The following is a 15000-nucleotide window of genomic DNA, read 5'->3' on the forward strand; positions in this document are numbered from 1 at the left end:
TCCCGACGCCGCCGCCATACGGCCGTTGTGATCCGTGCGGGGATCCGCTTGCTCGGCGACCCTCGCCGAGAGCAGCCCCGCGCCGCACGGACACGCGACACCGACGGGCGGACGGACGCCGGGGCGCCGGCCCGAACCGTTACCTTTAAAGGACGGGAGGTCGTCGAGGCGAGTGCCGCCCAGGAAGCGCGCGCCGGAAGCGCGAGAACCGCGCCGAGCTAGGGTCGTCGGCATAGGGGGATTCCCCGGTTACGGGGGTCCCGCGCACGGCCGCCGCCTTTCGCCCGTCGCTGGCGGTCGCCTGTCGTCGCGCCGCGCCGCGCTACTGGGGTCGTCGGACGAGCGCGCTACCCCGCTCGCACGGAGGTAGCGCGACATCGCCCGCCGCCTTTTCTCGCGTCGCGCCGCGCCGCGTGGCGCCCGCCGAACTCGCTCCGACGCGCGGCCCGGGAGTGACCCGCGCCGCGCCCCCCGTCCCGTCCCGTCCCGGTCTACCCTCTTCCTCCGCCTGCGACGACCCGCCGCCCTCGGCGTCTGGCTCGTCGGGGGTGTACCGAGGCGGATCTGCTGCCGCTCGTACGTTAATGATCCTTCTGCAGGTTCACCTACAGAAACCTTGTTACGACTTTTACTTCCTCTAGATAGTCAAGTTCGACCGTCTTCTGGCACACCGCCGGAGCCGGGGCCGGCCCCGGCGGGGACTATCCGAGGACCTCACTAAGCCATCCGATCGGTAGTAGCGACGGGCGGTGTGTACAAAGGGCAGGGACTTAATCAACGCAGGCTAATGACCCGCGCTTACTGGGAATTCCTCGTTGGTGGGAAATAATTGCAATCCCCAGGCCCTGTCACGAGCGGGGTTCATAGGATTACCCGCGCCTGCCGGCGCGGGGATAGACGACGCGCTTATACGCTCAGTGTGGCGCGCGTGCAGCCCCGGACATCTAAGGGCATCACAGACCTGTTATTGCTCATTCTCGTGTGGCTGAGAGCCACTTGTCCCTCTAAGAAGTTTTCTGCCGCCGACCGCGCGGGGGGCCGCGGTACTATTTAGTATGTTTGAGTCTCGTTCGTTATCGGAATTAACCAGACAAATCGCTCCACCAACTACGAACGGCCATGCACCACCACCCACGGTATCGAGAAAGAGCCTTCAATCTGTCAATCCTTTCCGTGTCCGGGCCGGGTGAGGTTTCCCGTGTTGAGTCAAATTAAGCCGCATGCTCCACTCCTGGTGGTGCCCTTCCGTCAATTCCTTTAAGTTTCAGCTTTGCAACAATACTCCCCCCGGAACCCAGACACTTGGTCGGTTTCCCGGGTGCTGCTCGGCGGGTCATGGGAATAACGCCGCCGGATCGCGAGTCGGCATCGTTTATGGTCGGAACTAGGACGGTATCTGATCGTCTTCGAACCTCCGACTTTCGTTCTTGATTAATGAAAACATTCTTGGCAAATGCTTTCGCTCTCGTCCGTCTTGCGCCGGTCCAAGAATTTCACCTCTAGCGGCGCAGTACGAATGCCCCCGGCCGTCCCTCTTAATCATGGCCCCAGTTCATGACAACCCACAAAATAGAACCGGAGTCCTATTCCATTATTCCCAGCTGCGATATGCAGGGGCGGCCGTGTGGCCTGCTTTGAACACTCTAATTTCCTCAAAGTAAACGCTTCGGGCCCCGCGAGTGACACCCAGCGAAGGGCATCACGGGGGCTTTTGCCGAGAGGCAGGGGCTGGGACAGACGGATGCACGCCTCGCGGCGGACCGTCAGCTCGCGTCCCGGGGTCCAACTAGGAGCTTTTTAACTGCAGCAACTTTAAAATACGCTATTGGAGCTGGAATTACCGCGGCTGCTGGCACCAGACTTGCCCTCCAATGGATGCTGGCCGATGGGTTTGTGTTCGGCTCATTCCAATTACGGAGACTCGAACGAGTCCCGTATTGTTATTTTTCGTCACTACCTCCCCGTGTCGGGAGTGGGTAATTTGCGCGCCTGCTGCCTTCCTTGGATGTGGTAGCCGTTTCTCATGCTCCCTCTCCGGAATCGAACCCTGATTCCCCGTTACCCGTGGTCACCATGGTAGGCGCAGAGTCTACCATCGAAAGTTGATAGGGCAGACATTCGAATGAGTCGTCGCCGCCTCGGGTGGGCGAGCGATCGGCACGAGGTTATCCTGAGTCAACACAAAGGGGGGGCCGGGCCGGCGGAACGAGGACCGGCGCGCGCGGAGCCGCCCGCGCCGCTTACGCCCCCGCCCGGAGAGGCGGAGGCCGGACGCGGGGGACGCGCGCGACGGCTGAGCCCCCGCCCGCCGGACACCGCGTGGGTTTTTGTGTCTGATAAATGCACGCGTCCCCGGGGCGAGGCCGGAGCCCCGCCCGCGAGTCGGCGCTCGTTTGCATGTATTAGCTCTGGATTTGCCACAGTTATCCAAGTAACGGTGGAGCGATCAAAGGAACCATAACTGATTTAATGAGCCGTTCGCAGTTTCACTGTACTGGCCATTCGTACTTAGACATGCATGGCTTAATCTTGAAAACAAGCATATGCTACTGGCAGGATCAACCAGAGTGCGTCTGCCGCCGGGGGGGCGCTGCTGGTGGCGGTGCGGCCCTGGTCCGGGACGAGGCTGTGGCTACAGCCGGGCCCGGGGGGCCGCGCGACACTCGTATACGTTCGGACGGGCTGACGAGCGGGTGTCGTGAAACGATGTTTCGCGCGGAGCCCTAGCACGCGTGGCGTCGGGCTCCGCGACGGTCGGACGTCTGGGTGTGGCTCGAGACGGAAGCTCGACCTCGGTTCGTCTTGGTTCTGCCGCCAAAAGGTTCACGCCGAGGCATGGTTTCGCAAGAGGGCCCCGCGAGTGCCAGCCGTGGATCCCGCCTCACTCGTAACTCGTATCGGATTCGTCCGGCCTCACTTTCGTTCGCACATCGGACAGTTATACGTGTGCTTTAGTAGCTTCCGTTCCCTCTTAGTGAGGCCGTCCGTACGTACCGCCCCAGCTCTTTCTGAGGCGGGTATCCACTCGGCTCGGGGGGGCCCAACGTTTGCCTAGTATCCTCGGCGCTGGAGCTTGACCCGCAAAGCCGGAGGAGCCGCACGCCCGAACACCGGCTTGCGCCGGCCGACGTGGGCCCTCCGAGGCGGGTCTCGTGTGCCAATCGCTCAGTTGGGGAACCGGCAGGCCCGTGGGCCGACGCCGGCTCACCCGGGGGTGAAGGGTGCTTCGATGGAGGCCCCCTGTCAGCCTCCGCGGAAGTCCGGCTTCAATACTTTAAAGTTTGAAAAACTTAGACATTTTTCGAGAACCGGAGCTTAGAGGGGTACATGCAAAAGCCAGGGCCGCGGGAAGCGCCCTAAATACTTCAATACTTTAAAATTTGAAAAACTTAGAAATTTTTCGAGAACCGGCATCTTCCCTCGGTAATTGCGAGATGCGAGGCCGCCCCTAGCCTCTGCTCTGTCGGACTCAATGGTCACGGGTGGCCGCTGATTAGCCCTGGTGCTCACCTCTCAAAATTGCGAGTCCCTAATATAATTCTGGCTGTCGGCTGGAGAAGGGGGTATAAAATCGGCACTTGAGGGAACGCCGGGCCCTCAAGTTCGGGGCCCTCTAGCGGATTTTTGAGGTACTGCACTCCCATTGGAAATGCATTGGCCATAGGAATACATGGGCGCTCCGTCCACTACAATGTAATTCCCTCACAATATCTGCCCCCGCGTGGCCGCGCGATGCTACTGCTGCCCCGTTGGGAATGAATGGGCCTTTCGGAGGCCATAAATACAGCGCCGCTGCATGGATTTTGGCGGTACTGCGGCTGTCGTTGAAAATACATGGACCCGTCTGAATGAATGGGCCTTTCGGATTCCATAAACCCAGCGCCGCTGCATGGATTTTGGCGGTACTGCGGCTGTCGCTGAAAATACATGGACCCGTCTGAATGAATGGGCCTTTCGGAGGCCATAAACTCAGCGCCGCTGCATGGATTTTGGCGGTACTGCGGCTGTCGCTGAAAATACATGGACCCGTCTGAATGAATGGACAAAATATAAATCAGACACTACAGAACACAAGCATAATCCAAGATTACAAAATCATCTCAGCCTTTAAAAGAAACAAAAACCTGAAAGACTACTTAGTAAAAAGTAAATTACCAGAAATCAACATAACACAAACGCAGGGCCCCACATTCTACAAACAAGCCACCACAGTTAGGAACACCGTCACCCACACAAACTACCTAATTAAACAAACAATCACACCTGCTACGGAAAACTGAAAATACATGGACCCGTCTGAATGTATGGGCCTTTCGGAGGCCATAAACTCAGCCAGCGCCGGGCCAGTGTTTGGGGTATTGTGCCCGCCACTAGTGGCTGAATACATAATAATAATAATAATAATAATAATTCCCTTGTATTGTCATTCTGTGTAACAATGTACACAGAACGAAATGTCGATTGCACTGGGCTAGTGTTGAGGGAACGTCGGGCCCTCAAGTTCGGTGGCTTGGAGCGGATTTTTGAGGTACTGCACTCCCATTGGAAATGCATGGGCGCTCCGTCCACTACCATGTAATTCCCTCACAATATCTGCCCCTGCGTGGCCGCGGGATGCTACTGCAGCCCCGTTGGTAATGAATGGGCCTTTCGGAGGCCATAAATACAGCGCCGCTGCATGGATTTTGGCGGTACTGCTGCTGTCGCTGAAAATACATGGACCCGTCTGAATGAATGGGCCTTTCGGAGGCCATAAACTCAGCGCCTCTGCATGGATTTTGGCGGTACTGCGGCTGTCGCTGAAAATACATGGACCCGTCTGAATGAATGGGCCTTTCGGAGGCCATAAATCCAGCGCCGCTGCATGGATTTTGGCGGTACTGCGGCTGTCGCTGAAAATACATGGACCCGTCTGAATGAATGGACAAAATATAAATCAGACACTACAGAACACAAGCATAATCCAAGATTACAAAATCATCTCAGCCTTTAAAAGAAACAAAAACCTGAAAGACTACTTAGTAAAAAGTAAATTACCAGAAATCAACATAACACAAACGCAGGGCCCCACATTCTACAAACAAGCCACCACAGTTAGGAACACCGTCACCCACACAAACTACCTAATTAAACAAACAATCACACCTGCTACGGAAAACTGAAAATACATGGACCCATCTGAATGTATGGGACTTTCGGAGGCCATTAACTCAGTCAGCGCCGGGCCAGTGTTTGGGGTATTGTGCCCGCCACTAGTGGCTGAATACATAATAATAATAATAATAATAATAATTCCCTTGTATTGTCATTCTGTGTAACAATGTACACAGAACGAAATGTCGATTGCACTGGGCTAGTGTTGAGGGAACGTCGGGCCCTCAAGTTCGGTGGCTTGGAGCGGATTTTTGAGGTACTGCACTCCCATTGGAAATGCATGGGCGCTCCGTCCACTACAATGTAATTCCCTCACAATATCTGCCCCCGCGTGGCCGCGCGATGCTACTGCTGCCCCGTTGGGAATGAATGGGCCTTTCGGAGGCCATAAATACAGCGCCGCTGCATGGATTTTGGCGGTACTGCGGCTGTCGTTGAAAATACATGGACCCGTCTGAATGAATGGGCCTTTCGGATTCCATAAACCCAGCGCCGCTGCATGGATTTTGGCGGTACTGCGGCTGTCGCTGAAAATACATGGACCCGTCTGAATGAATGGGCCTTTCGGAGGCCATAAACTCAGCGCCGCTGCATGGATTTTGGCGGTACTGCGGCTGTCGCTGAAAATACATGGACCCGTCTGAATGAATGGACAAAATATAAATCAGACACTACAGAACACAAGCATAATCCAAGATTACAAAATCATCTCAGCCTTTAAAAGAAACAAAAACCTGAAAGACTACTTAGTAAAAAGTAAATTACCAGAAATCAACATAACACAAACGCAGGGCCCCACATTCTACAAACAAGCCACCACAGTTAGGAACACCGTCACCCACACAAACTACCTAATTAAACAAACAATCACACCTGCTACGGAAAACTGAAAATACATGGACCCGTCTGAATGTATGGGCCTTTCGGAGGCCATAAACTCAGCCAGCGCCGGGCCAGTGTTTGGGGTATTGTGCCCGCCACTAGTGGCTGAATACATAATAATAATAATAATAATAATAATTCCCTTGTATTGTCATTCTGTGTAACAATGTACACAGAACGAAATGTCGATTGCACTGGGCTAGTGTTGAGGGAACGTCGGGCCCTCAAGTTCGGTGGCTTGGAGCGGATTTTTGAGGTACTGCACTCCCATTGGAAATGCATGGGCGCTCCGTCCACTACCATGTAATTCCCTCACAATATCTGCCCCTGCGTGGCCGCGGGATGCTACTGCAGCCCCGTTGGTAATGAATGGGCCTTTCGGAGGCCATAAATACAGCGCCGCTGCATGGATTTTGGCGGTACTGCTGCTGTCGCTGAAAATACATGGACCCGTCTGAATGAATGGGCCTTTCGGAGGCCATAAACTCAGCGCCTCTGCATGGATTTTGGCGGTACTGCGGCTGTCGCTGAAAATACATGGACCCGTCTGAATGAATGGGCCTTTCGGAGGCCATAAATCCAGCGCCGCTGCATGGATTTTGGCGGTACTGCGGCTGTCGCTGAAAATACATGGACCCGTCTGAATGAATGGACAAAATATAAATCAGACACTACAGAACACAAGCATAATCCAAGATTACAAAATCATCTCAGCCTTTAAAAGAAACAAAAACCTGAAAGACTACTTAGTAAAAAGTAAATTACCAGAAATCAACATAACACAAACGCAGGGCCCCACATTCTACAAACAAGCCACCACAGTTAGGAACACCGTCACCCACACAAACTACCTAATTAAACAAACAATCACACCTGCTACGGAAAACTGAAAATACATGGACCCGTCTGAATGTATGGGCCTTTCGGAGGCCATAAACTCAGCCAGCGCCGGGCCAGTGTTTGGGGTATTGTGCCCGCCACTAGTGGCTGAATACATAATAATAATAATAATAATAATAATTCCCTTGTATTGTCATTCTGTGTAACAATGTACACAGAACGAAATGTCGATTGCACTGGGCTAGTGTTGAGGGAACGTCGGGCCCTCAAGTTCGGTGGCTTGGAGCGGATTTTTGAGGTACTGCACTCCCATTGGAAATGCATGGGCGCTCCGTCCACTACAATGTAATTCCCTCACAATATCTGCCCCCGCGTGGCCGCGCGATGCTACTGCTGCCCCGTTGGGAATGAATGGGCCTTTCGGAGGCCATAAATACAGCGCCGCTGCATGGATTTTGGCGGTACTGCGGCTGTCGTTGAAAATACATGGACCCGTCTGAATGAATGGGCCTTTCGGATTCCATAAACCCAGCGCCGCTGCATGGATTTTGGCGGTACTGCGGCTGTCGCTGAAAATACATGGACCCGTCTGAATGAATGGGCCTTTCGGAGGCCATAAACTCAGCGCCGCTGCATGGATTTTGGCGGTACTGCGGCTGTCGCTGAAAATACATGGACCCGTCTGAATGAATGGACAAAATATAAATCAGACACTACAGAACACAAGCATAATCCAAGATTACAAAATCATCTCAGCCTTTAAAAGAAACAAAAACCTGAAAGACTACTTAGTAAAAAGTAAATTACCAGAAATCAACATAACACAAACGCAGGGCCCCACATTCTACAAACAAGCCACCACAGTTAGGAACACCGTCACCAACACAAACTACCTAATTAAACAAACAATCACACCTGCTACGGAAAACTGAAAATACATGGACCCGTCTGAATGTATGGGCCTTTCGGAGGCCATAAACTCAGCCAGCGCCGGGCCAGTGTTTGGGGTATTGTGCCCGCCACTAGTGGCTGAATACATAATAATAATAATAATAATAATAATTCCCTTGTATTGTCATTCTGTGTAACAATGTACACAGAACGAAATGTCGATTGCACTGGGCTAGTGTTGAGGGAACGTCGGGCCCTCAAGTTCGGTGGCTTGGAGCGGATTTTTGAGGTACTGCACTCCCATTGGAAATGCATGGGCGCTCCGTCCACTACCATGTAATTCCCTCACAATATCTGCCCCTGCGTGGCCGCGGGATGCTACTGCAGCCCCGTTGGTAATGAATGGGCCTTTCGGAGGCCATAAATACAGCGCCGCTGCATGGATTTTGGCGGTACTGCTGCTGTCGCTGAAAATACATGGACCCGTCTGAATGAATGGGCCTTTCGGAGGCCATAAACTCAGCGCCTCTGCATGGATTTTGGCGGTACTGCGGCTGTCGCTGAAAATACATGGACCCGTCTGAATGAATGGGCCTTTCGGAGGCCATAAATCCAGCGCCGCTGCATGGATTTTGGCGGTACTGCGGCTGTCGCTGAAAATACATGGACCCGTCTGAATGAATGGACAAAATATAAATCAGACACTACAGAACACAAGCATAATCCAAGATTACAAAATCATCTCAGCCTTTAAAAGAAACAAAAACCTGAAAGACTACTTAGTAAAAAGTAAATTACCAGAAATCAACATAACACAAACGCAGGGCCCCACATTCTACAAACAAGCCACCACAGTTAGGAACACCGTCACCAACACAAACTACCTAATTAAACAAACAATCACACCTGCTACGGAAAACTGAAAATACATGGACCCGTCTGAATGTATGGGCCTTTCAGAGGCCATAAACTCAGCCAGCGCCGGGCCAGTGTTTGGGGTATTGTGCCCGCCACTAGTGGCTGAATACATAACAATAATAATAATAATAATAATTCCCTTGTATTGTCATTCTGTGTAACAATGTACACAGAACGAAATGTCGATTGCACTGGGCTAGTGTTGAGGGAACGTCGGGCCCTCAAGTTCGGTGGCTTGGAGCGGATTTTTGAGGTACTGCACTCCCATTGGAAATGCATGGGCGCTCCGTCCACTACCATGTAATTCCCTCACAATATCTGCCCCTGCGTGGCCGCGGGATGCTACTGCAGCCCCGTTGGTAATGAATGGGCCTTTCGGAGGCCATAAATACAGCGCCGCTGCATGGATTTTGGCGGTACTGCTGCTGTCGCTGAAAATACATGGACCCGTCTGAATGAATGGGCCTTTCGGAGGCCATAAACTCAGCGCCTCTGCATGGATTTTGGCGGTACTGCGGCTGTCGCTGAAAATACATGGACCCGTCTGAATGAATGGGCCTTTCGGAGGCCATAAATCCAGCGCCGCTGCATGGATTTTGGCGGTACTGCGGCTGTCGCTGAAAATACATGGACCCGTCTGAATGAATGGACAAAATATAAATCAGACACTACAGAACACAAGCATAATCCAAGATTACAAAATCATCTCAGCCTTTAAAAGAAACAAAAACCTGAAAGACTACTTAGTAAAAAGTAAATTACCAGAAATCAACATAACACAAACGCAGGGCCCCACATTCTACAAACAAGCCACCACAGTTAGGAACACCGTCACCAACACAAACTACCTAATTAAACAAACAATCACACCTGCTACGGAAAACTGAAAATACATGGACCCGTCTGAATGTATGGGCCTTTCAGAGGCCATAAACTCAGCCAGCGCCGGGCCAGTGTTTGGGGTATTGTGCCCGCCACTAGTGGCTGAATACATAACAATAATAATAATAATAATAATTCCCTTGTATTGTCATTCTGTGTAACAATGTACACAGAACGAAATGTCGATTGCACTGGGCTAGTGTTGAGGGAACGTCGGGCCCTCAAGTTCGGTGGCTTGGAGCGGATTTTTGAGGTACTGCACTCCCATTGGAAATGCATGGGCGCTCCGTCCACTACCATGTAATTCCCTCACAATATCTGCCCCTGCGTGGCCGCGGGATGCTACTGCAGCCCCGTTGGTAATGAATGGGCCTTTCGGAGGCCATAAATACAGCGCCGCTGCATGGATTTTGGCGGTACTGCTGCTGTCGCTGAAAATACATGGACCCGTCTGAATGAATGGGCCTTTCGGAGGCCATAAACTCAGCGCCTCTGCATGGATTTTGGCGGTACTGCGGCTGTCGCTGAAAATACATGGACCCGTCTGAATGAATGGGCCTTTCGGAGGCCATAAATCCAGCGCCGCTGCATGGATTTTGGCGGTACTGCTGCTGTCGTTGAAAATACATGGACCCGTCTGAATGTATGGGCCTTTCGGAGGCCATATACTCAGCGCCGGGCCGGTGTTTGGGGAATCGTGCCCGCCACTAGTGGCTGAATCCCGGGCTAGTGTTGGGGGACTTGTGCCCGCCAATAGTGGCTGAATCCCGGGCTAGTGTTGGGGGACTTGTGCCCGCCAATAGTGGCTGAAATCCGCGCCGGTGTTTGGGGAAATGTGCGCGTATTATCGGGCCGGTGTTTGGGGAATTGCGCGCGTATTATCGGGCCGGTGTTTGGGGAATCGTGCCCGCCACTAGTGGCTGAATCCCGGGCTAGTGTTGGGGGACTTGTGCCCGCCAATAGTGGCTGAAATCCGCGCCGGTGTTTGGGGAATTGTGCGCGTATTATCGGGCCGGTGTTTGGGGATATGCGCGCGTATTATCGGACCGGTGTTTGGGGAATCGTGCCCGCCACTAGTGGCTGAATCCCGGGCTAGTGTTGGGGGACTTGTGCCCGCCAATAGTGGCTGAAATCCGCGCCGGTGTTTGGGGAATTGTGCGCGTATTATCGGGCCGGTGTTTGGGGATATGCGCGCGTATTATCGGACCGGTGTTTGGGGAATTGTGCGCGTATTATCGGGCCGGTGTTTGGGGATTTGCGCGCGTATTATCGGGCCGGTGTTTGGGGAATTGCGCGCGTATTATCGGGCCGGTGTTTGGGGAATTGTGCGCGTATTATCGGGCCGGTGTTTGGGGATATGCGCGCGTATTATCGGGCCGGTGTTTGGGGAATCGTGCCCGCCACTAGTGGCTGAATCCCGGGCTAGTGTTGGGGGACTTGTGCCCGCCAATAGTGGCTGAAATCCGCGCCGGTGTTTGGGGAATTGCGCGCGTATTATCGGGCCGGTGTTTGGGGAATTGTGCGCGTATTATCGGGCCGGTGTTTGGGGATTTGCGCGCGTATTATCGGGCCGGTGTTTGGGGAATTGTGCCCGCCACTAGTGGCTGAGAACTTGGCTAGTGTTTGGGGACTTGTGCCCGCCACTAGTGGCTGAAATCCGGGCCGGTGTTTGGGGAATTGTGCGCGTATTATCGGGCCGGTGTTTGGGGATATGCGCGCGTATTATCGGACCGGTGTTTGGGGAATTGCGCGCGTATTATCGGGCCGGTGTTTGGGGAATTGTGCGCGTATTATCGGGCCGGTGTTTGGGGATATGCGCGCGTATTATCGGACCGGTGTTTGGGGAATCGTGCCCGCCACTAGTGGCTGAATCCCGGGCTAGTGTTGGGGGACTTGTGCCCGCCAATAGTGGCTGAAATCCGCGCCGGTGTTTGGGGAATTGTGCGCGTATTATCGGGCCGGTGTTTGGGGATATGCGCGCGTATTATCGGACCGGTGTTTGGGGAATTGCGCGCGTATTATCGGGCCGGTGTTTGGGGAATCGTGCCCGCCACTAGTGGCTGAATCCCGGGCTAGTGTTGGGGGACTTGTGCCCGCCAATAGTGGCTGAAATCCGCGCCGGTGTTTGGGGAATTGTGCGCGTATTATCGGGCCGGTGTTTGGGGATATGCGCGCGTATTATCGGACCGGTGTTTGGGGAATTGTGCCCGCCACTAGTGGCTGAGAACTTGGCTAGTGTTTGGGGACTTGTGCCCGCCAATAGTGGCTGAAATCCGCGCCGGTGTTTGGGGAATTGTGCGCGTATTATCGGGCCGGTGTTTGGGGATATGCGCGCGTATTATCGGACCGGTGTTTGGGGAATCGTGCCCGCCACTAGTGGCTGAATCCCGGGCTAGTGTTGGGGGACTTGTGCCCGCCAATAGTGGCTGAAATCCGCGCCGGTGTTTGGGGAATTGTGCGCGTATTATCGGGCCGGTGTTTGGGGATATGCGCGCGTATTATCGGACCGGTGTTTGGGGAATTGTGCCCGCCACTAGTGGCTGAGAACTTGGCTAGTGTTGGGGGACTTGTGCCCGCCAATAGTGGCTGAGAACTTGGCTAGTGTTTGGGGACTTGTGCCCGCCACTAGTGGCTGAAATCCGGGCCGGTGTTTGGGGAATTGTGCGCGTATTATCGGGCCGGTGTTTGGGGATATGCGCGCGTATTATCGGACCGGTGTTTGGGGAATTGCGCGCGTATTATCGGGCCGGTGTTTGGGGAATTGTGCGCGTATTATCGGGCCGGTGTTTGGGGATATGCGCGCGTATTATCGGACCGGTGTTTGGGGAATCGTGCCCGCCACTAGTGGCTGAATCCCGGGCTAGTGTTGGGGGACTTGTGCCCGCCAATAGTGGCTGAAATCCGCGCCGGTGTTTGGGGAATTGTGCGCGTTTTATCGGGCCGGTGTTTGGGGATATGCGCGCGTATTATCGGGCCGGTGTTTGGGGAATTGTGCCCGCCACTAGTGGCTGAGAACTGGGCTAGTGTTGGGGGACTTGTGCCCTCCAATAGTGGCTGAAATCCGGGCCGGTGTTTGGGGAATTGCGCGCGTATTATCGGGCCGGTGTTTGGGGAATTGCGCGCGTATTATCGGGCCGGTGTTTGGGGAATTGTGCGCGTATTATCGGGCCGGTGTTTGGCGATTTGCGCGCGTATTATCGGGCCGGTGTTTGGGGAATTGCGCGCGTATTATCGGGCCGGTGTTTGGGGAATTGTGCGCGTATTATCGGGCCGGTGTTTGGGGATATGCGCGCGTATTATCGGGCCGGTGTTTGGGGAATCGTGCCCGCCACTAGTGGCTGAATCCCGGGCTAGTGTTGGGGGACTTGTGCCCGCCAATAGTGGCTGAAATCCGCGCCGGTGTTTGGGGAATTGTGCGCGTATTATCGGGCCGGTGTTTGGGGATATGCGCGCGTATTATCGGACCGGTGTTTGGGGAATCGTGCCCGCCACTAGTGGCTGAATCCCGGGCTAGTGTTGGGGGACTTGTGCCCGCCAATAGTGGCTGAAATCCGTGCCGGTGTTTGGGGAATTGTGCGCGTATTATCGGGCCGGTGTTTGGGGATATGCACGCGTATTATCGGACCGGTGTTTGGGGAATCGTGCCCGCCACTAGTGGCTGAATCCCGGGCTAGTGTTGGGGGACTTGTGCCCGCCAATAGTGGCTGAAATCCGCGCCGGTGTTTGGGGAATTGTGCGCGTATTATCGGGCCGGTGTTTGGGGATTTGCGCGCGTATTATCGGGCCGGTGTTTGGGGAATTGCGCGCGTATTATCGGGCCGGTGTTTGGGGAATTGTGCGCGTATTATCGGGCCGGTGTTTGGGGATATGCGCGCGTATTATCGGGCCGGTGTTTGGGGAATCGTGCCCGCCACTAGTGGCTGAATCCCGGGCTAGTGTTGGGGGACTTGTGCCCGCCAATAGTGGCTGAAATCCGCGCCGGTGTTTGGGGAATTGTGCGCGTATTATCGGGCCGGTGTTTGGGGATATGCGCGCGTATTATCGGACCGGTGTTTGGGGAATCGTGCCCGCCACTAGTGGCTGAATCCCGGGCTAGTGTTGGGGGACTTGTGCCCGCCAATAGTGGCTGAAATCCGCGCCGGTGTTTGGGGAATTGTGCGCGTATTATCGGGCCGGTGTTTGGGGATATGCGCGCGTATTATCGGACCGGTGTTTGGGGAATCGTGCCCGCCACTAGTGGCTGAATCCCGGGCTAGTGTTGGGGGACTTGTGCCCGCCAATAGTGGCTGAAATCCGCGCCGGTGTTTGGGGAATTGTGCGCGTATTATCGGGCCGGTGTTTGGGGATATGCGCGCGTATTATCGGACCGGTGTTTGGGGAATTGTGCCCGCCACTAGTGGCTGAGAACTGGGCTAGTGTTGGGGGACTTGTGCCCTCCAATAGTGGCTGAAATCCGCGCCGGTGTTTGGGGAATTGTGCGCGTATTATCGGGCCGGTGTTTGGGGATATGCGCGCGTATTATCGGACCGGTGTTTGGGGAATTGTGCCCGCCACTAGTGGCTGAGAACTTGGCTAGTGTTGGGGGACTTGTGCCCGCCACTAGTGGCTGAAATCCGGGCCGGTGTTTGGGGATATGCGCGCGTATTATCGGGCCGGTGTTTGGGGATATGCGCGCGTATTATCGGACCGGTGTTTGGGGAATTGTGCCCGCCACTAGTGGCTGAATCCCGGGCTAGTGTTGGGGGACTTGTGCCCGCCACTAGTGGCTGAAATCCGGGCCGGTGTTTGGGGAATTGTGCGCGTATTATCGGGCCGGTGTTTGGGGATATGCGCGCGTATTATCGGACCGGTGTTTGGGGAATTGCGCGCGTATTATCGGGCCGGTGTTTGGGGAATTGTGCGCGTATTATCGGGCCGGTGTTTGGGGATATGCGCGCGTATTATCGGACCGGTGTTTGGGGAATCGTGCCCGCCACTAGTGGCTGAATCCCGGGCTAGTGTTGGGGGACTTGTGCCCGCCAATAGTGGCTGAAATCCGCGCCGGTGTTTGGGGAATTGTGCGCGTTTTATCGGGCCGGTGTTTGGGGATATGCGCGCGTATTATCGGGCCGGTGTTTGGGGAATTGTGCCCGCCACTAGTGGCTGAGAACTGGGCTAGTGTTGGGGGACTTGTGCCCTCCAATAGTGGCTGAAATCCGGGCCGGTGTTTGGGGAATTGCGCGCGTATTATCGGGCCGGTGTTTGGGGAATTGCGCGCGTATTATCGGGCCGGTGTTTGGGGAATTGTGCGCGTATTATCGGGCCGGTGTTTGGGGATTTGCGCGCGTATTATCGGGCCGGTGTTTGGGGAATTGCGCGCGTATTATCGGGCCGGTGTTTGGGGAATTGTGCGCGTATTATCGGGCCGGTGTTTGGGGATATGCGCGCGTATTA

At 54.6% G+C, this 15000-nt stretch overlaps 1 non-coding gene across 1 annotated transcript; it reads right to left on the reverse strand.

Annotated features, from left to right (window-relative positions):
• Nucleotides 1-582: 582 nt before the first annotated feature.
• On the reverse strand, nucleotides 583-2569 carry LOC148345646 (18S ribosomal RNA). Its single transcript, XR_015848552.1, has one exon. It is a non-coding gene; the product is annotated as an 18S ribosomal RNA (ribosomal RNA).
• Between the last annotated feature and the right edge of the window lie 12431 nt (nucleotides 2570-15000).

This window comes from Urocampus carinirostris, unplaced genomic scaffold (assembly GCF_059441175.1).
Source record: "Urocampus carinirostris isolate Australia breed hairy pipefish unplaced genomic scaffold, RoL_Ucar_1.0 HiC_scaffold_36, whole genome shotgun sequence".
NCBI classification, from domain to species: domain Eukaryota; kingdom Metazoa; phylum Chordata; class Actinopteri; order Syngnathiformes; family Syngnathidae; genus Urocampus; species Urocampus carinirostris.